At 40.9% G+C, this 27,623-nt stretch overlaps 1 protein-coding gene across 7 annotated transcripts in view; it reads right to left on the bottom strand.

Annotated features, from left to right (window-relative positions):
* Positions 1–27,623, bottom strand: part of TRIM2 (tripartite motif containing 2) — a 118,441-nt gene that overhangs the window by 53,634 nt on the left and 37,184 nt on the right. The window contains exon 1 of one of the 7 annotated variants that reach the window (XM_069785414.1): positions 20,662–20,818. The exons of 4 other annotated variants lie outside the window; for them this stretch is intronic. The gene's annotated coding sequence lies outside the window, so the exon portion shown is untranslated. Of the gene's footprint in view, positions 1–8,417; positions 8,654–20,661; positions 20,819–27,623 lie in introns of those variants that run through there. 2 more of the 7 variants (XM_069785476.1, XM_069785434.1) reach the window with 2 other exon arrangements.

Below are 27,623 nucleotides of genomic sequence, written 5' to 3'. Positions count from 1 at the left end.
GGTTTTCCTCAAGCCTTTTCCTTGAGGTACAGGGTTTTATACCTGACATGAGCTGCAAGGAGCAGCAGTAGTAAAAGCTGTCCACCTTCATCCTTTATTCATCTCCAAAAATATCTCTCCTAAGCTTTCTCTTAGACATCTCTTCCAGGTTCTTATCATGCAGGGCAGGTTCAGGCTAGATGCCCAAGGCTCCTACAGGGGCATTGCCAGGCTGCTCGTAAGCAAATGCCCAGCACTGACATACGTCACACTTCTGCAAAAATCACATTCTCAGAAGACCCTCATACATATCTTCCTGCCTGAATATCAATCTTTTTAACTGACATCACAATTTATGAAGCAACAGCTAATGAAAGAGGAGGAAAATAGAACCACTCATATGACACAATTTTAAGACTCTCCCAAGCTGAACTGGGATACACAGTACATTCATTTCTATATGAAAATAATTCCATTTTACTTTACAGGAAAACCAGCACATTTTTGAGTGCCTGAAAAGCAAATTAGGAAACAGTCTAGAAAACAATAACTATGTGAATGCAGCTGTCTTTTTAAATAAAAAAAAGCATTTGGAAAAAAACATTGGCATCAGGACAGCTATAAACAATATTGTCTTAAATCAGCCACATTATCATTTGGATTGTGATAGCACATGGAAATCTCTTCCAAGTGCCAGAATCCCACTGTGATAGGCACCAGCTACATAGAACACAGATTCTGTGCAAGCATAGGTAGCCCATATCTTAACACCTCACAAAATTAAACTATTGCCATTTAACCATATCTGTGACATTAAGTACCTTTTTACACTATGAAATAAGTTTTCATAGCAAGCCATTAATTTGGATAAGGGCTATTTTTGTAAAGGAAGAGGTGCAAGATAGTAGCTTATATAGCCTGAATCTTTTGCAGTCAGAGAACAGGAGCAGATCTTAGCATCCTCTTCCCCTTGTAAATTCTATAAGCAGATATAAGAACTGCCTGACACTTTAGAAGTAGTCCTTGTGATGACTGTGACAAGATGTACCATGCTGTTACTGATACAGTTTATACGTAGTAAATGACAAAACCTGTTAGAGGCGTATGTAAAGTAACCAGCTCCAGGTACTGCTGTTAAAAGCAATTGAGAAATCCTAATGGAAAACCAGTTACAAATCGGCCATACAGACTCTGCACTATCTCAGGTACTGAACTTCTCTCACTCAGATACCACAGTGAGGGGCTGTTAGGATGTATTCAAGTAATTTAAATGCTTTTGGAAGCCTGATGAAACAGCAACCACTAGGTTTTTGGTAGGTGGAGCATGCTGTACCTTGAGTTAAATTTTATTCACAATTTATTTTTTATTCACAATTTATATCTATTGGTTTATAATCTTCCTTTTTATTGGCCACAGATCAGAAACCTCTTTTAAGGCTACCAGTAATGTGTGGGATACTCCTTCATCCTGTGAGCTGTGAAACCCATTGCCCCAGGATGCTACAGTTGTTAATATTTTACAGGCATTCCAGGAGAGAGGGACAAATTCATAGTGGATAAATTGATTAAAGATTTTAAAATACAAAGACACCACCTGTACCAGAAGCAGAACTGGAAGCACATATCATTGAAGATGCAAGAGCATTCTGGAAAGTACTGTATGTCCGATCTATTCTTACACCCTTCTGTCAGCCACCATCCAAATTATAAGGGGAGGCTAGATTTACTTTTGATTTGACCCCGGCAAAGCTTCAAAATACTCAGTGTAGACTTCACAGGAGCCATCTAAGTAGCCACTCCCTTTTGGCATAGTTAATGGACAATAATGGCTCCACAGGGCTGTTTTTATCACTTTGCCCTGCCACTTAGGGATATCAGGTGAAATTAATCCATCAGACAGCTGCCTTAATACACTATTGATGCATGAAGAATGCCACTCAGGGCCACAGAATACCTTTAGCACATACACCCATTTCTAAGTCATGCCAACAAGACACACAACAATGGTGACTGACTAGTCATCACCCCAAGCAGAGAACCATTTCATAGTGAATACAGCGGTAACCTAGCATTTCTCCCCACTTCCTCCTACCTTTTCAAATTTATTTTATCCTTAAGGAAAAAAAAGAAAAGACACTTCTAGTGATACTTCCTTAAGAGTGACATTTATCTTGTTTATCTTGTTACTCTACAGAGGTACTCTGTATTATGCTAAATGCAATGCTATAGAGCTTGGGGAAATCATGCCTTGATTGCTATCCTGGTTCTCCTCATTTAAAAGTTTAAAAGTAGCCCACCTTCCTCAACAGAGGTCCCTGCAGAGGGTGTACACCTTCAGAGCATGCCCTCTGCAGAACCACATCCCAGAGGTGAAACAATGATGATTGTTCAGAGAGTACAGGCCACCATTCAGAAGTGCAGATAAAAATCTGTCCCAAAAGCTAAATATGGGAAGAAGAGCCTTCCTGCTCTTCTGCTTACTTGTATTGAAGACTGTGCAGTGTGTCAGCTTCTCGTAAGACAAAAATTTTGGACTTTGCAAGCACAGGAAATTATTCATGGAATTGCTCACTTATTTTTTGCAAATTCACCTTATTATATGCAAACATTTTTGCATGCACCAGTCTAGTCTGGGTTTGGGTTTTTTTTTGTAGGAGGGAATAGCAAAAAAAACCTAATTAGAAAGAGGAAGCTAAGGGATGAGTGGGTTCTCTGCCTACACAGAACATGTAGTGCAGTTCTTATAAAACAGCCCTCTGTTACATACTATCTTCTGTTTCCTGTGTAATAAAGGATTGCACTTACCTCCACTGGGAGATTTTAAGTAAAGGATTACATTTGTGAATGAATGAAAAATTATTCATCTTTAATTAGTAATGAATTATCTCAGAACATATTTAGATTTCACAATCAAAATTTATTTCCAGCTATTTTAGATGCTCATGTGTTGTTCTTGTTGTTCAAGAGCATTCCCAAGTTCAGCAAAATCTTTTCAGTGCAATCTTTTTGTTGTTGTTTTTCTGTAAGTAATTGTGTGAAGTGTGTTTGCTCAAGGTTCCATTGCTGCTTTGGAGGGGTTTTTGTTCTGCACAAGGTGCAGGAGCATCTTTGTGCATTTGTATTTTCATACTAGTCAGAGTTAAGTAGCTCAGAATAATCCAGCCACTGCTCTTTCACTGCTAAATCAACTCCTGAATGCTTCACAAAACACACTGGTAGATCCCACACACCTTCAAGCTCACAAATAACCAAGTTCTACTAAACTTTGACATTGAAAGAGGCAGGCACGGTATAAATCTTTGCAGAGAGTTGCACTTTTTCTTTAAGCCAGCACTCCACACATAACAATTTTTCAAATGACAAGTTCAATTACAGGACATCCTCAAACCTAGCATTCAACACCTGTAAAAAACAACAGAAAAGGAGGGGATTGTCACTCTGTGTTTCCATAGAAAAAAATCATCAAGAACAGAAGCTCATGGTAGCTAGCACAGAACAAATAGCTTTACGTGACAAAAGCACAGAAAGTCACCCAGAGATAAACTGATCATACACATCTTTAGGCAGACTAATAACACTAAGACAAATAAATCCATACTGGATTAGGAGCAGAGAGATTGCTGAACATTCATCTCATGCATTTAAAACCTGATCAAAAGTAATTGCATCTACTCCAATCTTTACGTCTCTCTCACAGAGGGCATCTACCCTGGCATAAGTACTGAAGACCACCATCCACCTAATTAATTGCTCCTAAAATGCATCCAAGGCTGAAAATATTCAGAAGGTCTTAAAGTGAAAGAAAATTAATAATACTTTTACACATGAGCAAAAATGCTGACCATAAAAAGGAGAGTTGTCCATAGTTCTTCCAGGGGAACATTCAGGGTATAGATGATTACAGTACATTTTTAAGTAATTTGTCTCCTCCTAGTGGCGGGGCATATTCTTAAAGTTACTATAGCCTAAATTTAGTATCTACCAGTAAAGCATCATAGCCATTCCAGCAGCAGTTTGTTTGTAAACTATTGTAGCAGTCCAGCTACACAGGATATATTTTGATGCTTGTGTTAACAGGATCACCATGTAATGTAAGAAGTGCCAGAATACATGCTGCTAACATTTTTCACATGTCTATGATTAGTCTCCTTCTTAATTTAGCTGTGCTTCTTTTAACCCTCCTGCAACTACCTAGTAGCAAGATGGATGGAGCCAGCCAACATCTACCTGCCCAACTATCTGTTCAGCACCTCAAGAACTATATTCCAATTGCTATTTCAATTCTTCCTTTTGAATGGGATTTGCTTTTGAGTTATTGCCCTAAAGTCCAGCTGGCAAGTGGGAAGGCTGCCGGGTTGCCAGCAGACTTCTCAACTGACTAGATCCTTGGCTGTCCCCACACAGTACAGTAGAGTGACATGTTACATCATTTATTTCACTTTACACTATTCCAGTTACAAACTGCTATTCCTGTGATCAAACTAAATCACTGACTTTCAGCTAAATTCACCTTTTAAAATAAGCAATGCCCAAACCAAATATAGCCAACCACCCCAATTACTAGAGGAATGACATGCAATGCCAAGGTATGCCTACAGATTCTGTGACAGAAAATGTCTAGAGTCTGTGGTAGAAAACAAAGATAAATGTATTTAATGTTACAATTTATACAATAAATATTTAGTTATTTAAACCACAGAAATAAAACCTGGTCTTTATAGAAGTAAAACAATTCAGAAAGTTTGCCATGAAATGCCATTTTCATCTCTCCAAAGGTCAACCTGAGTTTTGTTCAGTGAGAGGTGGACTTTATTCCAGTTGATCAAAAATAAGGAGGAAGAGAAAGAAATCTTGCACAATTTCTCACAAAACAGGAATTCTTCCAAATTGCATTTGCTAAGTGTTTGCAACCAAGGAGCTCTTTCCACTACAGGAACATGTCAACATAAACCTTGCAGCACACCAAGGGACTGCCTCCAATCCATTCATGTCACATAACAAATACAAGAGCAGGCCTTCTAACAATTCTAACAAAATATGCAAGTTTGTCTTAAAAAGTAACCTATCAAAAATGGAGGTATAGAAAGGTGAAGTCTATTTATGTGAATGCTAAACCCTGTTCTTTTCCCTTCAGTATTTTAGAAACCTCCAAGCAATGACTATTTCCTTTCCAACATTTATTCCTTTCAATAAATATTGATTTTGTTTCAGAGTCTTGTTTTTTTAACAACTCATGTCATGCATTTCACATGGTTAGCTCCCCCCGGCCTTTTTTTTTTTTTAACCCACAAACATCAGCAATAACATAACCACAACCTGCATTCTCTGGAAATAGCATATCTAATTTTGGTTGAAGGTGTCAGCCAAGTGTAGGATCTGCAATAGTGGATTTCAATCTGACAGTCACTGGACTTTTTCAGCGTGGTCCCTGAAAGCTGACTGAAAAAATCAAGTTCATATACGTTACACTGCAAAATATGGATAGGCAAAATTCCAGGAGAAAATGTTTAGGGCTTGAAAAATAAAAAAAAAAAGGTGGAAAAACACTGTGTTGGAGTTTTCAGTGCATTTGTAGATTCTTTGGAATTAACAGCTCTTTATAATACAGAATATTGCACTGTCCTTAAAACAACTATTTCAATCTGAAGAGCTATTCCCTTCTATAATGCAACTGTATTAAGGATCATTCTTTATAAACTAAATGTATTATTTGGAGTAATATATGTGTTTGCTGCTGTGTATAAACAAATAGTTCAAACTAGCTACACTTGTATCCTCAGGCACATTTAATTTTTATGACACAATATGCTTGCCAACTGATCAAATCCAATTCTTTCACATTTGGCTCAAGGATTTATCCTAACCTACCATACACTGTGCCCTTGTTTTTGTATAGATAGTTCAAGTGTCTAGACACAATACTACGTGTTTCTGCAAAACTGTGTATGTTTAATACTTTATGCAGATGATTAAATTTCAGCTTCACTATAGTAACACACAACACTTTGTTCTCTACATTAGGACACTTAAAACCTTTTCAGTTCATTTAATTCATCAGTTTTCCTCAAAGGAATTAGGAGCATCCCTGTGTTTATATAAGCTGTCCAAATCCTAGTTTTGTTATGAATTAATGAAATTCCATTATCAGGCAAAGACAGGCCTGGCATGTTTTCATGATGGCTTCAAGCACCAATTATGTGGATTTCCCAGTAAACAACCTGACCTTCAAGCTAAAACCGGGATTGCCAGACAAAGAATACTATCATGGGCTCAGGAACTCCCCCAGCGGTATTGTCATTTTTGTCCAGGTGAGGTCTAATTTTTCCTAACACTGCATGCTGCTGGACATAGCAGAATTCAGACAGCATTCATGTGTGCTGTCAGGCCATGGACACTGCTTGTCTCAAACCTAGCCTCAAAACCATGGTTTCATTGAACTCATATATTCTAGTTAGTACATGGAAAATAACTTCCATGAAAAAGATGAATATTTAAGACCCCGCCCCCCCAAAAGTCATTAAACACGTCTAATTTTTATTCTGTATCTGGCATGATACCTTTGCTGTCTCCCTTTATAAATTACACAAAGAAACCAAAAGATTTTTCCCAGGTGTCTGAAATAAATGTTTCCATGGTTTTAATTTTTCCCTCTTCCCAGAAACCCTATAATCAAATCTAGAATTGGTTCTGTCATAAAACCCACTTCATGTTTCCTTCTGGCCCTCAAGCAGCATGTGTTAGTGGTGCTCCTTGAAGCAACAAAGAAGTTCTCTTTAGCCTTCTCACTAAGGAGAGCCATAGTGAATTAAAGGTGTATCAAAGCCACTTCTGATGAAAAAGGATGAAGCTCAAGGACTAAAATGACCCCTCAGTGAAGAAAACCCCAAGGTGTTCTTTACAGTCACTGTGGGCACTGCAGGTCCAGATCAGACCAGGGAGTTTCTTCACAACTCAAGTTTGTCAAATACTTTGCTGAGAAGTTTGAGGAAGCCTTTGGGTTATAGTAAGCAGTTTTGGATGAGGGCCAACAGAACGATTCCCCCCAAAAAACTCTCTGGAAACAGGGACTAACCTCCTCTGTCTGCTGGCTTTGTTTTCTATCAGAATGATGCAGTCCCAAGACCAGGTACAGTAGCTTCCTGGTACCTTCTCTCTATAACCACTCCAGGCATCTTCCAGAAAATTATGGGACTAGCTTTAAATTAACCAAGTTTATACAGATTTTAACAAACCAAACCTTTTAATATGCTTGTCAAGCCCTACAGTTTATATTCCAAAAATTCACATTGTCTAGAAACTCTGATTTGTATCACTAGTCAATTTAATTTCAGTTCTCACACAAGCAGCAATGTGGAATTTTAAGGAAAAAACTTCTGATGATTAAATCACAATAGTTGGCCATAGAACTGTTATCCACATAATAAATCCATTGCCCTCAAAGAAAAAAAATCTAAGGCTGGAAAAGAAAGCAACTTTTCTTACGCCTCATCCTTATCAAGAGAAATATTTATTTAGTCATTGTACTTTCACCACAGTTTTCTTATTTGTCGCCATACAAATAAAGATTTATGTAATTGTTTTGGCCTAATGAATGTTTCACTTCAGGGCAATATTTGTTTTATTCTCAGTATATTGCCCAGTACATTATCATTATAATCCCTTGGTTTTACTTAAACGTATCAATCTGCCTGACAGTCTGCCTGACTGCATTTTAAAAATAGTAAAATAAACTAAAAGGGGGAAAATCAACCAATGTAAGTAACCTACAGAGAGCTACGCATCAGGTAATGGCTCAAGTTACTCTTCACAAAAGTCCAACAACAGAATACAGCAACATTAATGCCAACTACCAACTTCAAAAAACTGAACACCTGTGAAAAGTAAAACTCTCCTAATTAGACCTTGACATTGCCCTCTTAGATTTAGAGTCATTATTTTGCTTGAATAAACATCACTATTTCTTTCCTAGACAAACTCCTTGGCTCTGTTTCAATTATTTCTTTTAAATATTAAAGACCAGGAAGCATTTGTTTTCCCTTGTCACATCCTGTCCTCTTTACACAGCGTCACACAATCCCCTGTGAAATGCCTGCTCTTATGGCAAGCCTGACACACACAGTTCAATCAAAACATTTGCTATTGTCTTTTGCCAACTACAAACGAATTTCTGCACAAACACTGAAAAGGTTTAAAGGTTTTGACAGCCATCTAAAGTCGAGCCTAGCACAACTGTCGAAGAGAGGTGGTGTCAAACTGCTCGGCTTCCCCGCTACCACCCTGACTTAAAGAAGAGAAAGAAAGACAAAACGATTCACTCATTCACACAGCAGAGCTCCTGGCAAGAGCTCACTCACTGTAAAACCACTGCTCTCACAAAATACTTGAAAGCAGAAAAAGCAAGCGGACAGTTGAGAGATGAGTGTGAAAGGGTAACTTACATTATTTAGAAAGACAGTGGGAAAGGACTGCTGCAGTTTCTTCGTTATTTTACACTGCTGTTGGCAGAGCAGACCACCGAAAAAGTTCACCTAAAGAAATCTTTCCTTTTAATTCTCTCTCTCCCAGTTCATTTACTCTGGAGTCTCTCAGCCTGAAGAGATCCGACAGTCAAAAGTTTATTCCCTTGTATTTCCGAATGATATGGCCGACTTTCCTTGGACACATACCAATGATGCAGTAAAAATAGACAAAAGGGGGGGGAGGGAAGAAGCAATCTAGCTTGAGCCTGAATCTTCTTAACTCAGTGTTTTCTGTAAAAGCTGCTCTTATGTCAGAAGCTCCCATCCCTATACTAACTTGCAGAGCACGGAGTCTTCCATCTGGTTTTCATAAGCTGCAAATTACAGGCAAAACAGGGAATATATACAGTCCAGTTTTAGCAGAACTACCCAAGCATCAGCCTTACAAGTAACCTGAGGTACAAAGGCTTTGAAAATAAACAGCCAGCCCCATGCTGGGATGGTCTCCTGCCTGCAGATGACTGACTGCTCCCCCAGGCAGCCCCCAGCAGCCGAGAGCACCACACACTACTCGGGAAGGTGGCAGCCGGGTCCCCCCACACCCCATGGAAACAAATCAACCTTGCAGCCCTCGCTTCCAGCACAAACTGCCTCTTTGGAAGGGGATGGAAAAATCTAGTGCATTACTTGAAATAGTTCAACAGTTTAGCAAGTTATTTAGAACAACCTGGTTTTTATAAACAGGGAAGTGAATGCTGATCCACTTACATCCTTTAAAGGCTTCCAGGTTGTTGGGAGGTTTGGGGTTGGTTTGGTCGGGTTTTTTCTCTAATAAAGCGACTCCCAGAGTCAGCAGACAGTTGCTTGATAGACAACCTCTGGGGTGATCCAATCCATTAATTACCAGAAGGAACATTTTACCAAAAGTATCACAAGCAGAATTTTCAAAAGCACCCCGTGAAAGACCATGACTTGAAGCTCCTAAGTCACTCTCAGTCCCTATTTTCAGCTATTTAAAGGTCTACTGCCCTGATTAAATTCAGGTACCAAAGGCTTGAGGGGTCACTTATATTTCTGGGTACCTCAAGGCCTTTGAGTCACCACTGAAGAACATTGTTTTCCCAATAAAAAATGGTAAACCCAATTTTTATGGTGGATAAAAGAAGTTTTGCCATTAAAACTAAAATTGCTGTTATCTGCATGTTCTTTTACTTTAAAATATCAAGTTTTATTTAGCCTTTAGTTTTGCCAGAGGACTTTTGCAAGCTTTTCTACTGGGAATAATCTTACTCTATTTGAACAGTGAGAATCTCTAAATGAGGCAGCTATCACTAAAGCATGGGTGAATCAGTACAGCAAGTCATTAACAAAATAAAAACACCATTGTAAACACTGCCTAAAAGTCCTGAGCCTTGTTACTTGCTCAGTTTTTCATCTTTGCACAATTAGGATTGTGCTGATTGTCTACTCCTCTTGTACCTGGATCTGGGATTGATGTAACTGGACTGTTAATGTCAAAAGCAGTTGAATTACTTAAAAAAAACCCAAACCAAACCCCAAAACAAAACCAAACAAAGACTCTCTAATCAGTAAAAGCAAAGGAGAAAATTATGAACGAATTTTCTTTGTATGTATTTTTGCCTGTGCTGTCACAATTCCTTCCAATAGTTGCATAACCCATGGAATAATTTCAGTCACATCAGGTAGAATGCTAGATCTCAAACGTATTATATTCCTACAGCTTTTGTGTAAACAGGCAGCCCTCCAGATGAGTGAAACACAATCCAGTGATCCAATGTAAAAGGTTACAAACATGAGCTCAGTCTTATTATTAGACACCAGAGCACCCCACACAAACAAGAGGTACATAAGAACAGATTTCATGTGCCCTACTGCTCAGCTGCTACCACAGTTGTGCATCTTTGGCCTGCATTCTAGCATTTTTCCTCTCTTCTGTTCTGTTCTCCCATGAAGGTAGTAAGCAGCAAAACACTTGAAATGCACAGACATCAGCTGAAGCAAATAATATTATTTTTTGAAACAGCACTAAACAAGGTTTGTTAACAGTTGAGTTAGTCTTTTCCCACTTAGTAAACAAGTGGGATGAACTGACTACATCTTGATCTTATCAGGATTGATATTTTCTGTGAAATCAAAGAACTTGATCCTGGTGGAGCAGACTTGAAGGTTTGGGGCCAGAAATTATTTCATTGGGTACAGCACAGTAGCCCTTGAGTGGTTTTCTGGACATGTAGGCTCTCCCTACATGTACTGTACTATCACAGTACAAGACAAGTTGAATGACTGTTATCTTTGGAATAAAACTCTTGGGGTTTTTTGTGAGACATGGTGTTTAAGTGGAGAGTAGGTGGAAATAACCACTTTCGGTTTGTGATGCTCATGCTGACTGAATGTTTTTTTGTCCCGAGGAGCAAATGCATTAATTCACACTGATCTCTCAGGTACTCTTCAATATTTCTCTTCTCTTAAAAAAACCAAGTCCATTCACATCAGAGGCTGCTTTCACAAGTAACAACTCTGTAAGAAAATGGCAAGAAAATTCAAGATTCAAAAATAGAAGACTGATTTTAAATGACCTTTCATTTTCCAGGCTCCAGGGATCATTCTTATTCACCAACATTTTCTCCCTTCTTTTCTATTCTTTGTTTCCTCTTTCGTATCATCCATGTGGAGTACCAGCCTCCTACTGTCCATAGATAGCTCCTGCCTCCAGGCAGTTGCCTGGATATTACTAAGGCATCATTCGATGCCCATTTTCTCACACTGTCTCCATTGATTTTGAGGCAGTCAAGCACCATGTTCCTATCTAGCACAGGGATGTCAGTCTTCTGGAGAAATGGAGATGGAAGATATTAGTCAGTTTGATGGTGGGAGAAAATTCACTGTAGAAAGCTTCATATAGGAAAGACTGCAACAAAGAACAGATCAGATGGGGAAAACAACCTGCAAAGAGCAGTCTGCCTTCTCAGAAAAATGGCAGCTTCCATTTAGGATGTTTTCAAATGCCAGCTTCAAAACAACCCTGTTATTTTCCATGTAAGTAGAAAAGAACCCTGATTTTTCACCAAGATCAACTATGTAAGCAATGTCAGTAGGACAAGAGTGGAGTAGGATGAAGCTTAGATATTGATTATACTGATTATATGCAGCTTTGTACATAGATTTGTGAAAGGTTTTTTTTTAACCTCATTGCATGTTCATTAAAGCAAGGAAAAAGTGCCCCTCCTCAATCAGTGATGGACAGGTTGTGATGCAGAGTAGGTGGCAGAATATGTATCTCTCTTGGCCCAGATTCTGCTCTCATCTAGTCTAGTGTGGTTGTATTGGGATTGCTGAATTGCAAAGGTATAGATGAAAGCAACCTGTTTTCCATCCTGATCTTTTGCAGTCTAAATACTGAGAAAGTGACAGGTGAAAGGTGTGGGTTTGGTGGAGGATGCACCTTGCCATTTAATTTGAATCTGTGAAATTGCCTGAATGATAGCAGCTCAGGATGGCAGACTAACAAGCCAGGGATGCATCACAGCTATGTGTTCACCTTTCATTTTAGCATTAGACTACTTGGTGTAGGATTTTAAATATGTTTATGCAGATTTCTAGTTGGTCATAGTTGAAGTCCTAGATGAATCTTCTGATGCAAACAAGCTGGCAGGCTTTGTACAGACTGAACCACAAGTCTGATAAACTGAGGCAAACCTACCCTTTGAGGAGTTCAAGGCGAAGCTTCAGTTCACTTAACTGTTGATGAAAAAATAATGAAGATTTTGGCACTAACAATAACCCATTTTTTAAAAGATGAATTAGCTGTAATATTATAAATCATTTTACCACCAGCATTTTAAAGCCAGCACATGGAATATCTTGGGTCTGGGTTCAGATGTTAAGCTTGTATTCGGCTGGTCTGGCCTCACTTACTACATATTTTGTTTTAGTACTTCAGCTTGGTGCCCAGTGACTTGAGTATGGCAAAAGCCTGTCCCCCTCCAGAAAGCCACATAATTGTCAGCAGATCTTCCAAAGAGATAAAATACAAGTGTGATAATCCTTTGCAGCCTGCTCCTACTGTTCAATGAGGATTGGGCTGTTTCAGTGGTTTTGGTATTTTGCTTTATAATGTATGCATTTTGCTTTGTAATGTATCACTTTTTTTTCCACAGAAAGAAAATACACAGCTCAGACAAAACCATAATGCATTATAACCTTGATGTCATTGTTGGAGAAGCCCCATGGCTGCTGCTGTTTTCACTACAGCCTGCAGTAGCCCCTGGCTGTCCCCAGAAAAAAGGGAGAATAAGCATAGCACACTAAGCCACTTTTTCCCATCAGCTCGCACTAACATCTGTGACTGCAGGGAGCTGGGCTTGCCTGGGGCACATGATCTCATTCTGAGCGCTTTGGTGACAGAAACACATGCAGCCTTTTCCCTTCTAAGTGAGCTGGAATGGTAGCTCCCTTTTCCCCCACCCTGAAGGCCGCAGTACAGGAGTTACTGACTGGATACTTTGTATTCTTTAAGTAACAAGCTAGCAAACAGCATGCAATGCATCTGTCCCAGTGGTTTTCATCAGGGAAGGTCAAATGTTGGAAGGATGTAATTTCAAAAGACAAACATCAGACTGTTTTCAAAGGTTCCCTTTTCCCCTCTGGCTGTACACTCCCACTTCTTAGCTTGCACTGAGGTGCTTGTTGGACTTCCAGTGAACAGATACAGTTCATCACCTGACAGAAAACTGACCCATGACAAAATGCATCAATTTTCTGCAAGGTGAGTGAGGTGAATTAGCTCACAGGGGTCCACTGAGTGCTGCAGCTGACAGAGACGTGGGGCATTATGGACTGGAGCAGGGGAAGAAAGAAGACCGTGAGCCAAATGTTCAAGCTGCTTATGAAAATGTACTGTGAAACAGCAGGTAAACCCCACACTCCTGACTGTGCTCTAAGTTCTAAGTTGCACTTCTGTGGCAACCATAACCCTTAAATGCTGGCATACACTCAGTTTGTGCTAGACTCACGCTTCTGCTCTGTACTGCCCTGAATCAGTTTGCTACTCTCAAAAATTAACCACCAGCCCTGGCTCCTATAAAATCGTAATGTCTCAGTATTACTGATTTTCACAAACTTTCATTCATGTAAGTAAGCTTTCTTTCACAAGCAAGTATCCAGGAAACACTGCTGCAATACATTTTTATATGGCTGCATTCATGAAAAGTTCTGAACCAAAAGTAATGTGTCCAAATCCCTCTTTTTGTTTGAAAACATCATTCATCCAAGAATCAGAAATGTTACCATGTGACCAGTAACACAAAGAAATAAGCACATGAAGAATCACAGCAAACAGTTCAAAAGCAGCTCCAGGCCTGAAGTTGATTCACAAGATATATGTTGAATACTGGACACTTTGTTTGCCAAAAGAAATAGAAAGGGCTATATTTTCTAAAAAATATACCATGCTTATATATTTCTTGGCTTAGTCTTTCTCTGACCTTGCCTGGAGCTATCCATTCTTACAGCATACAAAGGGCTAGTATGTGCCTGGTTTACCCTGAACCTGTCCTACTTTCCTGCCTTCAAGTACAACAAGAAAGAGGAAAAAGAATGTATGTTGAGACCTTTGCACTGAAGAACCTGAGACTCTAGGGGAGAAGAAACAGCCCCTTCTTTCTCAGACTGCAAACACTGGGCTGTACTGAGGAAAACTGAGAGTGGCAGAATATGGCAAACAGCAAAGGGCTTGGGGAAGCTTTTAAGGACTGCAAGGCAGGGAGAACAAGCATCTCAAATGGTATGGAGCACAGAAGTTCAGGAGGATGGGATCCAGGAGGCCTGGGAAAAAAGGTAGCTCTAAGATGGGAGAAAGATGAAGAGGCTGTGAACTATGTGGTTGAGACAGGGGAGCATAGACCACAGGGAGGAGCTAGATGCTCTACACTGGCATGAACTGGAGACTGGATCCAAGGATGAGGAGCCTCAGGCTAGGAGACACTGAAAGCCAGAGTGAAAGGCTGAAAAGCTTGAGGCTGTGCAGGGCTTTGGGGCAGGTGGGAATACAAGATACCTCTACTGAGAATATACTAATTTAGGTACCTGCATGCATATATAAGAATGCTGCCTCTGCACTTTCTACCCACATGATCATCTCTTCCCACTCCTGTATCCTCTTTCTTGCAGTCAGTCAGAGCCACAGTAGCCCTGGCTCACATCTTCCCATCTGTGTATTGGAGTGTGATGGCACAACATTTTCCACAGCCACTGTGAACCAAGGAAATGTTTTGATGTAGCTCTAGGTCCCAAAGTGTATATGAGTGTCAAGCATAGATTTCAAAGTGATAGAAGAAAGTGGATATCAGGAGAAAATGATGGGGAAAATGGAGAGGAGGCAGCAGATTTCTTTAGACAGATGGTGTCATGAAGGCAATGTCTGAAAACTGTAATATGGTGAAAGTTCAGCCATTGCAGTGCTGGAGTTAGTATTAACCTCATCAAATACCTATCAACTTGCTCTTACACATTCAAAAACTAATTGAAAAGAAGGCCAAAGGTACTGCTCTAAAGTTAAGCATCCCAATCAGAAGCAGAAATTAAACCATACATACGAGAAAAGATTGTAATTCTCACAGTCCCATTTCAGCCCTTAAGTAACCAGTCCCCCTATTGCTGTTAGCAGGAGTTTTGCCAAAGTAAGACCTGCAGAATTCCATGCCAGGGTATTACTATAACAAACATGAACATCTGAAAGTTAGGGTACATTAAGGGGTTATACTATACCCTAGGGAACATTAGGTGAAGTGTCAACTGAAGATGCTGTGTAAGGAGAAAGATATGAGGAAGAAAGCAAGCCCCAGTATGATTTGATCTCATGAGGAAAATTGCAGTGCAATCCTTGAATCTTAATGGGTACTATGTTTCTCAGTTCCACATGCTGTGAACCAGCAGTGATAAGAGGGGAAGGCTGACAACAGCCCTGATAATTTTTTTAGACAGCAGTAACCAGGACAGAACACAGCAAGCTACCCACTCAGTTAGGGACATTTTATGCTAGAAGCTTAAACTGCTGCTTTCTTAGACCTTTGGCCCAGCTACAGAGGCAAAAAGGAAGGCAACTGAAATATTTAAAAGCTCCTTCGTGGATGAAGGAGCAGTGGCATCTATAATATTTCCTGCCTACTTGAGCACATACTGGGATACAATTTGCTTTCTGGGCCTGAGAGAGGTGATCTAGAGAGAGGAATCTGGGTGGGCCATCTGGAGGCTGCAGTTAATTTTATACCAGTCCTGTATGTATCCTAAAAGAAGGTACTTTGCAAGACTGTGCCTTTTAACACACTATCAAAGCAAAGCAGCAATGCAGAGAGCCTGTTCTGTAAGCCAGTGATTCCAGTAAGAAGAAAGCTTAGGGCTTGCCTATGGAGTCTAAGGGAACATCTTCCTAGCACAGGAACCAAGCACAGCCAGTGCAAGTATCTGTATGCCACTGATGCTTATTTCTTTCCGCATTGCTGACCAGCTGGGAGGCCAGGCATATCAGACAGGAGGGAGAGAAGTCAAAGAAACCAGTGGACTCTGGTAGATACAGATTTAAGGCAGTACAGACCTGAAGACCACTTAGCCACTGCAATTCACTCTCTGCCACAGGCAAGGAAGGTAGGAAGTGAACCCTTTTCTTTCTGTCTTGACCTGTGTTTTCTATTATATTTCAGGCAGGCCACCCTACAGAACTGGCCTTGTGGCAAATTCCTGGTTGAGAAACTTCCTCTATTCTCCTGAGGTGAATTTTGCACATATAACCTGTCTTGCAATCCTTTTGTTTCCTAAGTGCAGTACTTTCTCTGAGTAACACCACCAAAATGGTGCAGCCCTGAGGAGAAGTACTTGGGGGTGTTGGTTGACAAGAAGCTCAGCATGACCCGGCAGTGTGCATTTGCAGCCCAGAAAGCCAACCGTATCCTGGGCTGCATCAAAAGCATGACCAGCAGGCTGAGGGAGGTGATTCTGCCCCTCTACTCTGCTCTTGTGAGACCCTACCTGGAGTACTGTGTTCAGCTCTGGGGCCCCCAACATAAGAAGGACATGGACCTGTTGGAGCGAGTCCAGAGGAGGGCCACAAAGATGATCAGAGGAATGGAACACCCCTCCTATGAAGACAGGCTGAGAGAGTTGGGGTTGTTCAGCCTGGAGAAGAGAAGGCTCTGGGGACACCTTATAGCAGCCTTCCAGTACCTAAAGGGGACCTACAGGAAAGCTGGAGAGGGACTTTTTACAAGGGCATGTAGTGATAGGACAAGGGGTAATGGCTTTAAACTGAAAGAGGGTAGATTTAGATTGGACGTAAGGAAGAAATTCATCACTATGAGGGTGGCGAGACACTGGAACAGGTTGCCCAGAGAGGCTGTGGATGCCCCATCCCTGGAAGTGTTTAAGGCCAGGCTGGATGGGGCTTTGAGCAACCTGGTCTAGTGGAAGGTGTCCCTGTCCATGGCAGGGAGGTTGGAACTAGATGATCTTTAAGGTCCCTTTCAACCCAAACCATTCTATGAAAATAAAATGCACACATTAGAAGGAGACTCTCTGCTCTTGATACATGAGTGAGATCTGAGTACTACAACCCTGCTGCTTTTTCTTTTTTAATAGAAAAGGCTGCATGCTTAGCATTTTGCATTTTTTAGAACCAACCAGTATGTTCCACTTTAGTGGCAACAACATCCCTTACCTAGGAAAGGATCCAATACCTAGGAAAATGGACCTGAAAAAAAAGCAACAATGAAAGATTTTAAAAGCTTGCATAGGTGTGGGTGAAAGTTGAGGATATTAGCATGGAGGATATTGGTCAGAGGGTTCAGATTTAAGAGGGAGAAGAACTTATCCAAGGAGGCTGAGGAGGGGTTGTTTGCAAATCTCAGCCTCTATCCCTATGGAGACCCAAGTACTGATGGTGCGTGATTTTACAAGGAAGTCTATCCAAACCTGACAGAAGGCTGCCAACTGTTTCTTTCAGGCCCTCGGACTTTTTCCTGTTACCTGGCAGTTTAGTTTTCTGGTCAGACTCAAACAGCTGATAGGAGGGGGGCACATGTGGTATTTCACTCACAGGTTCTCTCTTAGCATAACCTTAATTGATGTGTGTCAAGCATATCGGACACATCAGCAGACCACCTGCTAATAAGCTGAAATCCTGAGATGAAAAGCACACTTAAAGCCTCCTGTTTTCACTAAGAATTCAAATGCTCAGAGTGTCATGAATTACAGCTCCGGTAACTCAAAACTCTTATTAATCTAGAGAGCTATTCTTTCCTGAGAGATTGATCAGTTCTGGGAGCTGGTCTGACATTCTCAAGGGCAAAGAAGGGGAAATCTAGTAGATCAGGTTCAACGTTACAGGCTTTGTAATCTGGTAACCAAAAGCATATTTGGGAAGTACTGGTAAGAGGTTAGGATTTCAGCCAACCCCAAATTAATACCTTTCATTAACTGCTGAATAACTGAACAATAGCTATATTGCAAATTTGCCTGCAGACTAAAGAGTGACCCAGAGGAAACTGATGGCAAGGAATCCCACAGTTAACATTCAGTGCACCTACAGAGCCAGGGGAAGAAAATGAATTGCGGTAAAAACAGCCCTGGGAAGGAGATCTTAGTTGTATTTCCAGCTTTCTTGCAGATTTCATTTCCCACTTCTGTAGACTGAGGATGATATGCTTCCCAGGCTATCTGAAAGCTCAGTTAATGAGTATTAGTAAATTATTTTGTTTTCACAAACTGCCTACCATCTCAGAATCAGAAAGTACAGTTACAGCATATACAGTTCAGAGTAGTCAGGTTTTTTTATGAAGGAAGTTGATTCAGCACCCTGTTTTAGTAAGCCCTGTGAATACATCTTGAAAATTATCTCTCTGGAAGGAAGACAAATCAATTTTAATCTTCTGCCTGTTTACCCTGATGTAAATCAAACAGGCACAGTCTGCCCCTACAGAGCAAGCCATGTTGTGCTGAGCTCGTGATGCACAAGGGAGTTCTTTCTTTAGTCAAGAGACAGACAATGTGGTAAGCATATTGATTATTCCTAACTATGTACTGAGAGAGCGCAGCAAAAACTCCTAGGTGTGTATTTATGTCTGATGTGTATCTCATGGCTTTCATTGATACTTAAGTACTGAGATCCTGCTTTCTTAATCTATAGACAAAGGACAATTTCATTTTCATCTTTACTAATCAAGGCTTAGTATCTATCTGCCACTTAGTAAGAGTGACTGAAAACCTCTGGCTTGTGTTCACAGCCTGGCAAAGAGGCAGCTTACTGCTGTAATTAGCTTTAGTTCATACACTACACCATGCATGCACTGTATTGCTGTAGAGGAGGCTCAGTCTCTGAGCTGAACAACTGTGAGCATCAAGACCCATCTAGTTAAAAGGTATTGAGTACAATAGCTGCCCATAATTTGATCAGTTTTATTTGAAAGTTTCTACCTGTCTCTTAGCCACTGCTTTCCACAGATAATATTGCTTGACTGGCCCTCTGCAGTTCAAGACTCATTGAATGATGCAGTCCTTAAAAGCATTATAGATGAGTAGGAGAGTTGAGCCAAAGCTCTCCAGACTGCATCAGGGCTGTCTGCAGAAGCTGTGCACAGCTCCAAAACACAAACAGCATGGCAGAGACGAGGGCACAACCCCCAGGGCATCCCCCTGTTGGGTATATGCATAGGGGCCAAGTTAGACAAGCTGAAAAGAACATGGCAACAGGCCTCAATTTGGATTTGCTTTTATTTTTTTGGCATGACTCAAGGCTAACAAAGACCTGATTGAAACTTAAAAGTAAGGTTATTTCTGTGATTTTAAAAAGAGGCATAATGAACATGCTTATTTACAGTGACAGCTTCTTTCGTCCCCCAGGTATCCTGAACCCAAAGCATGAGCTGACTGTTCTGGAGATCCTGGCACTTCTGGTTCAGGAGAGAGCTGAAAAAGTACCCTGTAGAAAGGACCATCCTGGCAATATTGAAGTGGTGTCATAGTGCCATATGGGACATTTCCAGCCATGACAAAAGAAGGAAGAACTAAAAATATTGCTACAGCCTACTCTGCTTGAGGCTTCCCACCCAGTTTTGAGCTCAGAGCAGTTTGGATAAGCAGCCAAATCATAAGGTATTTCTCTTAGCCAACCTGAACCCTGTGAGGTGCACACAGTCATCCCTAGAAATTACTATTCACATTGTCCAATAGGATTTTGTAAAATAAACGAAAGGAAGAAAAAGAAATAATATTGTGTTGCGTGCTGACACTTACTTTGCTCTATGGCCATGGCAAAGTCACTTAATCTGTCATATCTTTATTTTCTTCATTCATAAAATGAGATCTGTAGATAAGCTCCTCAGCTACCACATGAAATCTAGACACAGACTTGCCAAAACTTCAGGGGCAGACTAGTTCCGAGATTCTGAATGGTGTCCAGCTCTAACGGGGACATTAAGATTGTCTTTGCTGGAGTAAAGGGTAAAAGAGAGTCTGAAAAGTCCATGAGTATTTGCAATGCAGGATTAAGTTGAAGAATACTGTCCAAACATGGAATATTTCATTTAAAATTCTGAACATTAGATAGGACATACTCTTTTAAAGACACAAAAAGTCAAGCTCGTTCCATCTCTGCAGTCTTTTGCTCTGTGGAGCTGTGAACACTTCCTAATAGCAGCCAGCAAAGAGGACTGAAATCTCTGAACATGATTTTGCTTTTTCTACTGCTAGGTATATATCTTAGAATATGACAGCACCTATCAGCATTTTTGGGAGCATTCATTTTATAGTATCCCATTTCTAGCCCTTTCACACTTTTCTGAACAACAGTACTTACGACCTTGCAAAAACTGCTGCTGTTTGAAACACAACAGGATGATCAGATACTGGAAATGCAGCTAAAAATGAGAACTAGATGCAGATTAATTAAAGTCATATAAAAAAATAAGCTGGCAAGTTTAAATGGGTTGTGTCCCTATTAACTTCTTCCCTCTTGCCTCCCAGGAAGGTCTCATTTGATATTGAAATAGTGTAGTCCTTATAGTCATGACACTGCATACAAAGTAGCTGCTCTTTTAGTTCAGACAGAGGAAAATACTTTAACAGCTGCCTCTCTGAATGACAGCGCCTACCTGCCTTGCTAAAACATGCCCTTAGTCTTATGAGAAAAACCACAATGAGACAGAAGGCTACTTACTAGTGTTCCATAGAGTCCACGCAGGATTATCAGAGACTGAAATTCACTGTGCCTCTGATCAGAAGATTTAGCTCCCTGCAGCATTCAGACAGTTGGTCCCATTATGGCCATCAGGCGGCTGAGTTAAAGGGTGGCCTTGCATAAACATAAACAGCTTGTCAGCACAAGCCAAAGAGGCGGGCCTGCCCTGCCAGCCACAATGCGAGCCAATGATTAGCTTCTTCGCATTCTGGGTGTTCAAGATATTGTGTTTCATTCTTAAGTAGGGGAACAAGAGGGACTGACTAGGAAGGGCTAGTGCTTGACGGTTTACTGCTAGGCAGTAAAATACTTAAGGCGGAAGGAAAAATATCAGTAAGTCACTTCAGGAAAAGTACATATTTACTGTGTATTCATACAAACGCTTTTATAACGCCCACAGGTATCCCCAATGCATTGTTCCTTTTAGGTCAATCAAACAAACAAAAAAACTGTGAATTAAGTTTAGCCCATATTCATTGTAAAGAAGTTTCACTTGCAAAGTCTCTGATTTTTCTTTTCTTCACCCTTTTTCTTATTCTTATCCTTCCTAACACACTTTGTTTGCTGACACTGGGGTTTTTTACTTCTCTGTCATAAATGTCTTACCCTGACCTTCCTGACCTGACGCCCCAACCTTCATTGATCCTCCTATGATTGCTTCTCTTCACCTCCATCTTAACTGCTTGTTCTTTTGGTCCTGATCTCCCCAAAAGAGCACGGTCACAACACAGGCACCTTAGGGTATGGTTCTGTGAGACAACCAAGCTGATTTAGCAACTTAACTGCTGTCAAAAGTGGAGGTGTTGAATCTCCCCTCTCTTCAGCACCACACCGTGCCCCTGTGTCTGTCCCCTGCTGTCATTTCAAGGAAAGGTAATGTAGCACAGAAGCACATACTTCTCTGTCAGTTTAGTGACCTTAACAATGAGACAGAAGAGGTATTGCATGGAGTGAATACTCCCTGAAATTTAAGCTCCTTCTGATCTTGCCTCAGCCATCTATGATCCCACCTGTCTCCCCAAGTTCCTCTCTCTTTTGTTGTTTGAATTGAATTGTTCCTAGTTAATTGAATACCCTGCTTACAGCTGCTGATCCCATTTCATCCCAGCTTTGTCCTACTTTCTTATGCCTCTAGTTTGGCTGTGAGACCTGTCTGCCACCGAAATCAGTCTCATCAAGTCTCTTATAATAACTCCCTGCATAAATATCATGCTTTGTGCTTCAGCCTCAGCATCTTTGAGCTCTTTTCTGCTCTGGAAATAATTAAAATCCTCCTTAAAAACCATGCCATCTTTTTGGCTTTCACTGTTTTTTCTCTGACCTTTCTGATTAATTCTTCTCTCAGCATCTACCTCTTCCTCTCTCACACTCCCAAGGCACCCTACTTCTTGTTATATTCCATCCAGCTTTTACCACTTGCTTGTGCAGGTTCCTTTACTTTTATGTCAATGATCTATAAGCATGCATTTCTATATTTCAGCTTTCTGCTTTTCTCTGGTCCCATATTTTACTCTGTGTTTTAGGCATACCGTATTAAATGCCTTGACAGCTCCTAATTTTAAGGTCCTTTCCTGGGGTCAAATTAAAGCAGTCCAATCACACTATATTCATTACTCTATAGTCTTGGCACAAGTCATTTCCCTTGTGCTCTGCTTTGGTAAAGGAGCTGAGCCCCCTGCAGAAGCAGATGCTGAAGTTAGCACCTCGTTCAGATGGGCAGGCATATCGCAGCTCTCAGGCTTCTGCTGACAGGCTGTGCATGAGTTCTGGCACATATTGCTGCATCGCAATGTGCTGGGGTCACGTTTGCAAGTTTTTCTTCACAGTGAGACATACTAGGCAAGTTCTTCCAATGATATCTGAGATTCTGGTGCAATTGCACAGCTCCATCAGCTGCCACCCCAAGTATATAACCTACACTGCCTATACTTTTATCCAGATTTCCTGCTTAGTTAACCCTGTGTTATCCACATTAACAAAATTATTTTACGAGAGCTCTCTTCTTCTAGTATTTTTAACATGTAAATCTCTGCTCAGATCCACCTGGTGATCATAGTATTTGATTACTTTTAATTATTTTGATTACTGACCCTGGATCTCATTCCCAATGCCCTACACTTCTCCACAGAAAATTCAGCAACTGAGGACATTTTTTGTTCCACACCCCAGCCACATTGCCTACATCCCCATGAAAGCCATGCTTTCTTGTCCTGAGCTTCAAGGCCTTTTCAGAGTTTCTCCTTTCTTATTGATCCGCTCCCACAGCTCTCTTCATCACAAGGCCTGCCTTTTCAGCCTTCTCTCTTCCTACAAAGCTCTCTTTTTTTACCTCTATGCAGAGAATGTCCTGCTTCATCAAATCAAGTTATCTGTTCTTCTTTCCTTTCTACAATCCACGTCACAAAATCTAGAAATAATGTATCAGAATGAGAGTGAGGAGCAATAAATAGGCAACAAGTCAATCCAGAAAGAGAGATGCTTCATCTGCATATATAAATTATATGTGCTAGAAATTTTCTATCAGCCATATATGATATGTTACACACCTTACACTGTTAGACATTTTACAGAACAGGATAGGCATCAAAAGCCCTTGATGGTTATGGATCAAGTGCCCAAACACTGTACATGAGATTGTGAAAAGACTGCTATGAAAAGACTGTTTGTAGATGCACAAGACAAAGCAAGCTAGCTATTGCATCTCTGATTCCCATGGCAATTTATTTAAGATGCTAATTCAGTGCAGCCACAAATAAAGAAACAAAAGAGAGAGCAAGAACAAGCTGATTTAGTGGACTATGTTGAAAAGGCACACTTTAGACAAAGACACCCTGGGTACAAGTCCTGTGACTCCACTTGTAGAATTATGCCAAGGATGCAGCTGCCTCTTTGCCCTTAAGCCTTGTATGATGCAGGAAAATTGTTACCATCACTGCTAATGGTACCAACCCAGGCACCAGCTAAGTGAGAAGGCCAAGCTGATTTAACCGCTTACTTATACCAAAAAGGTCATCCTGCCCCCTCTCTTCATCACCATTCCCAGCTGCACCAGCCTGCCCCCTCCCTTACACATGTTCAAGGAATGGTGTGAAAGCTCACAGACCAAATCTGTCTTGCTCGATATGTTTTTCAGACAGGTTAATGATCTGACTCATCTCCTTGCCATGTTAAACAGCGCAAGAGCCGGTGGAGGGAAGCAGTAAACACATGTGGCTGGAAGCAGGAGAGAGAAAGAGGTGGAGACCAGAATCACCACCTTCTTTTTCATAAGCAGAAAGCTGGCTGTCATCCCCAGAAGCTACCATCCATTCTGGGGTGAGACTGAAAACTATGAGCCCCAAAACCATGCCACTCAAACACAAGTCCTAAAAGCTCCTGTAACCCCTTGTCTGATTTCCAGCAAGCCCTAAAATGTTTTATTGAAATGTATTTTCCAAAGGAAGGTGAGGCTTTATTTTAATTAAAAGCCAGTTTCTGAAAACATAGTAATAATTTGATTTCCTAGGAAAATAATTGGATAGGAGCAAAAAAGGGAAACGTTTACATTTTCTGCATCTGAAAACAGAAAGTATTTGGGTCATGAATCACCAGAACTTAACTTCGCCCACTCCCTAGGTTGCAGGCTCCATGGGGTAACATTTTGACTCTGTCCCCTGCCATATTACCATCCATGCATCTGGCTTCTACCATGTATTGTTTGCTTCGTAAAACTGTTTTTTTCCTTTCCCTTTTTGTGGCCTTAGCCTAGCCTCACTCTGCCCTTTCTTCTCCAAACACAGTCCTAGTTGGATGACATTTTGCCTGTCCTCTGCTTCTCCTTTGGGGGCCAACAAGGAACCTCAGGCCCCCTGAGACTCAGCCTGACCAGTTGATATCTATGCCTCCGCTGGGAGGAGACCTCTCCTGCTTCTCCATCAGTAGCCAGAGATGCTGCAGAATGGAGTGAGAAGATTTTTGTCATGTTTTACTGGCCTGGTTTCAATTATAAAGTGGGTCACAAGTTATTCCCAGAAAGCACACAAGCTCAAGCAATGAAAGACTTTGGATAGTGACAAAAGAAGTGAAACTCTGTAGATGAATTGTTTAATTTTTCTTTTAAAAAGGAAAACAAATAGCAGAAATGGCAAGGGGAAGAGATCATGTGCAGATGCAGCACTCTAACATATGAGGCTGCAATCAATGGGAACTTGGGCTTAGTCCCAGCTCAGACCATCTGCATTTTGAACTTTGAGCTCTTGGACCATTTCCTAATTAGAGAGCTAGCAACACACTGTGGAACTATTTAACCCTTTGATGGTGCCTCATGGGGTCTAGCAAATGCCAGAAAAGACTCTGGGGATGTGTCTAACCCCTGGAGGCCACATCTGACTACAGGAAATATCCCTGTGCTCCAAATGGCTTAGTGAACAACTGCTGTCAGCAGATCACTCTTCATGGCTCTCTAAACAGAAAGGTCAGGCTTACCACTACTCCTTCCTGCACTGCTGAACGCTTGCTGGGATCTCCCCCTAATCTGTCATCTCCCTATCCAGAATCTGCCTCTCTTCAAGGCTTGTCATGCCTCCTCCGAGCTCATCAGTAATGCCACACCAAGGATCAGATGAAACAGAGATACCTGCCTGGAACTTAATAGTGTAAATAATGCCACACTGCACACAGAGACTTGCCCCTCTACTTCACAGGAGTGGAAAAGTAGCAGCCTATTGTAAAATTATAACTGTAACCAAAAATACAAACATTACAGCATTAGAAGCTGTGTGCAAAGAAACAAGACTTATATAGCTGATGTACATCAACAGTTGTCATACTATTTCTATCCTAGCTGACTATCACTGGTGTTCTAGTCAGATCTGGACTAGTGATTTCATCTTTTATACCCGTCTGTAAAGTGGTAATATTATGTCTTACCTATTTCACAGAAGTACTGTATGGGTACATTTACAGTGTTTTGAAGCTCTTACTGAACACATTTTGTATCTAAGAACTGTTACTACTTTCATTATTGATTTGAGAAATACATCCTTTGAAAGCCAATAAACAGGATAACTACTTTGGCAGGATAAGTTTTGTTTAAAATTTCCTGCCACCTCTAAGGTCACTCATTCCAAACATAAAACAAATACACTAAAAAAAGGAGAGGCGCCTCCTAAAATACATGCATCATGGGTAAAGATTAACTTTGGGGCTGTAGAGCACAGTAAACCTACAAGCTTAAATTCCACCTCTGCAAGTTTTCTATCTAATTTCTTTGAGCCCTATGTCCTTATAAGAGGGGGTTCACAGGCCCTAATTACCACAGAGCTGGGAGGGGGCCTTTCAAGCACAAACCACTGTTTGCACATGCCTTTCATTTGCCATTTAGGTGTGCTCCACCTCACTTACAGACTAAGGGTCTCAATTTCCCATCCCACCGGGCAGTCTGGTAGTCTGAGAGTTTTTGAGCCTCAAGGTTTGTCTACACTGGACTGTGACAGCAAGGTAGCAAGAAATATCAAAGCTAGCTCTAAAATAGCTGCCCAGTATTTGTGCTGCTGAAGTACTAGAGAACTCAGTCAAGAAGCAAAGCAAATTAGCCTGCCTTGGACACCATGCTGCCATAACTGGGCTTCCATACCCAAGCTGGCTATAAGCTACTTTGAGCCCTGCTACACTCCACTACGGGCATTTCTCTATTAAATTCTGTGAATGAACCTAGACACAACATTTAAATTCCACTGTTGTTCAGTGGAATTCACTGGTTCATGCACTTCTAGTGGGATTTTTCAAACAGTGCTGAAACACCCCTTAGCTGTGATTAGAGTTCACAAAAATATTTCAGAAGGACAAATGTTTTGGCTTTGGAGCAGACCTACATTCAGTGTCAGGTACTACCAAAAAGAGCCATTGACACCAGCAGCACACACATCCACCCTGATTTCAAATTACTAGACAACTTGTCTCCAAGGAATGCTTTTCTAGGTAACAGTATAAACATTTCCAGCAGTATCTTTGGAACAGACAAACTAGTATGAAAAACCACACCATCTCCTTTATTAGGTATGGCCTTTGCAATGTGGGCTTGTTCACAAGGAAAAAGAAATAGCTTCCCCAGTTCCTCACACTTCTCTGTGGGCTGAGATGCCCCTGCTCACACAGAAGAACTCAAGGGAGATATTCAAAAGAACTCTTTTGTGAAGACCTTGCTGTCGTACAACAAATAGATATGATTAATTAGAAGACTGCCTTCAAGACAGCAGTGGGTCCTGCTCCCATTTATAAACACTATTCATCTTGAACTCAGCAGTAAATATCCCACTTGCTTCTTTGGCATAAAACCAAACTTCTGCATCGAGAAGAGTAAAGGATGCTCAGAGACCAGGAGGTATTTGCTCATCACAGGAAAAATGCTCAGATTAGCAATGCGGTGACCTTGGTTCAAAGAAAGCACTTCAATACATGCCTTCCTTTTAAGCATATGAGAACTCCCGCTGATTTCACTGTCACATCAATGAGGTCAGCCATGGATTTATCCAGGAACTAAAAGGAATTAACTCCCTTCACACACACACACACACTTACCCTGAATAATGGCCAAAGTGGTCTGCGCCTCACAGTGCAGATGTGACTTGTCCCTCCCCACTCCCAATGTAGATCAGCAGTTTACCTCTCCTTGAATGAGACTATCCATGCATTTTATGTCGCCTGCCTACTTGCTGAATCAGAGTGAGGGGGATACCAAGAAAATGCTATACACAGTTTACTTCTATACCCCCTTTCTACACAGCAAGCCTAGAGAAAGTGTGCTAGTCTAGCATGCGGAAACACTTAAATAATTTAAATGCTTGAAACAGAACTGCAGAGGCACAAAGTTCAGAATCATTCACTTGAACAAATAAATGCTTTTAAAAGATGGTGACATGTACTTATAGAAGGTCACAAGCAAACACAACAGTCCAAGTTTT

The sequence above is a fragment of the Haliaeetus albicilla genome, chromosome 1 (assembly GCF_947461875.1).
Source record: "Haliaeetus albicilla chromosome 1, bHalAlb1.1, whole genome shotgun sequence".
Classification (NCBI taxonomy): Eukaryota; Metazoa; Chordata; class Aves; order Accipitriformes; family Accipitridae; genus Haliaeetus; species Haliaeetus albicilla.
This window is presented reverse-complemented; position numbering and strand designations above follow the sequence as displayed.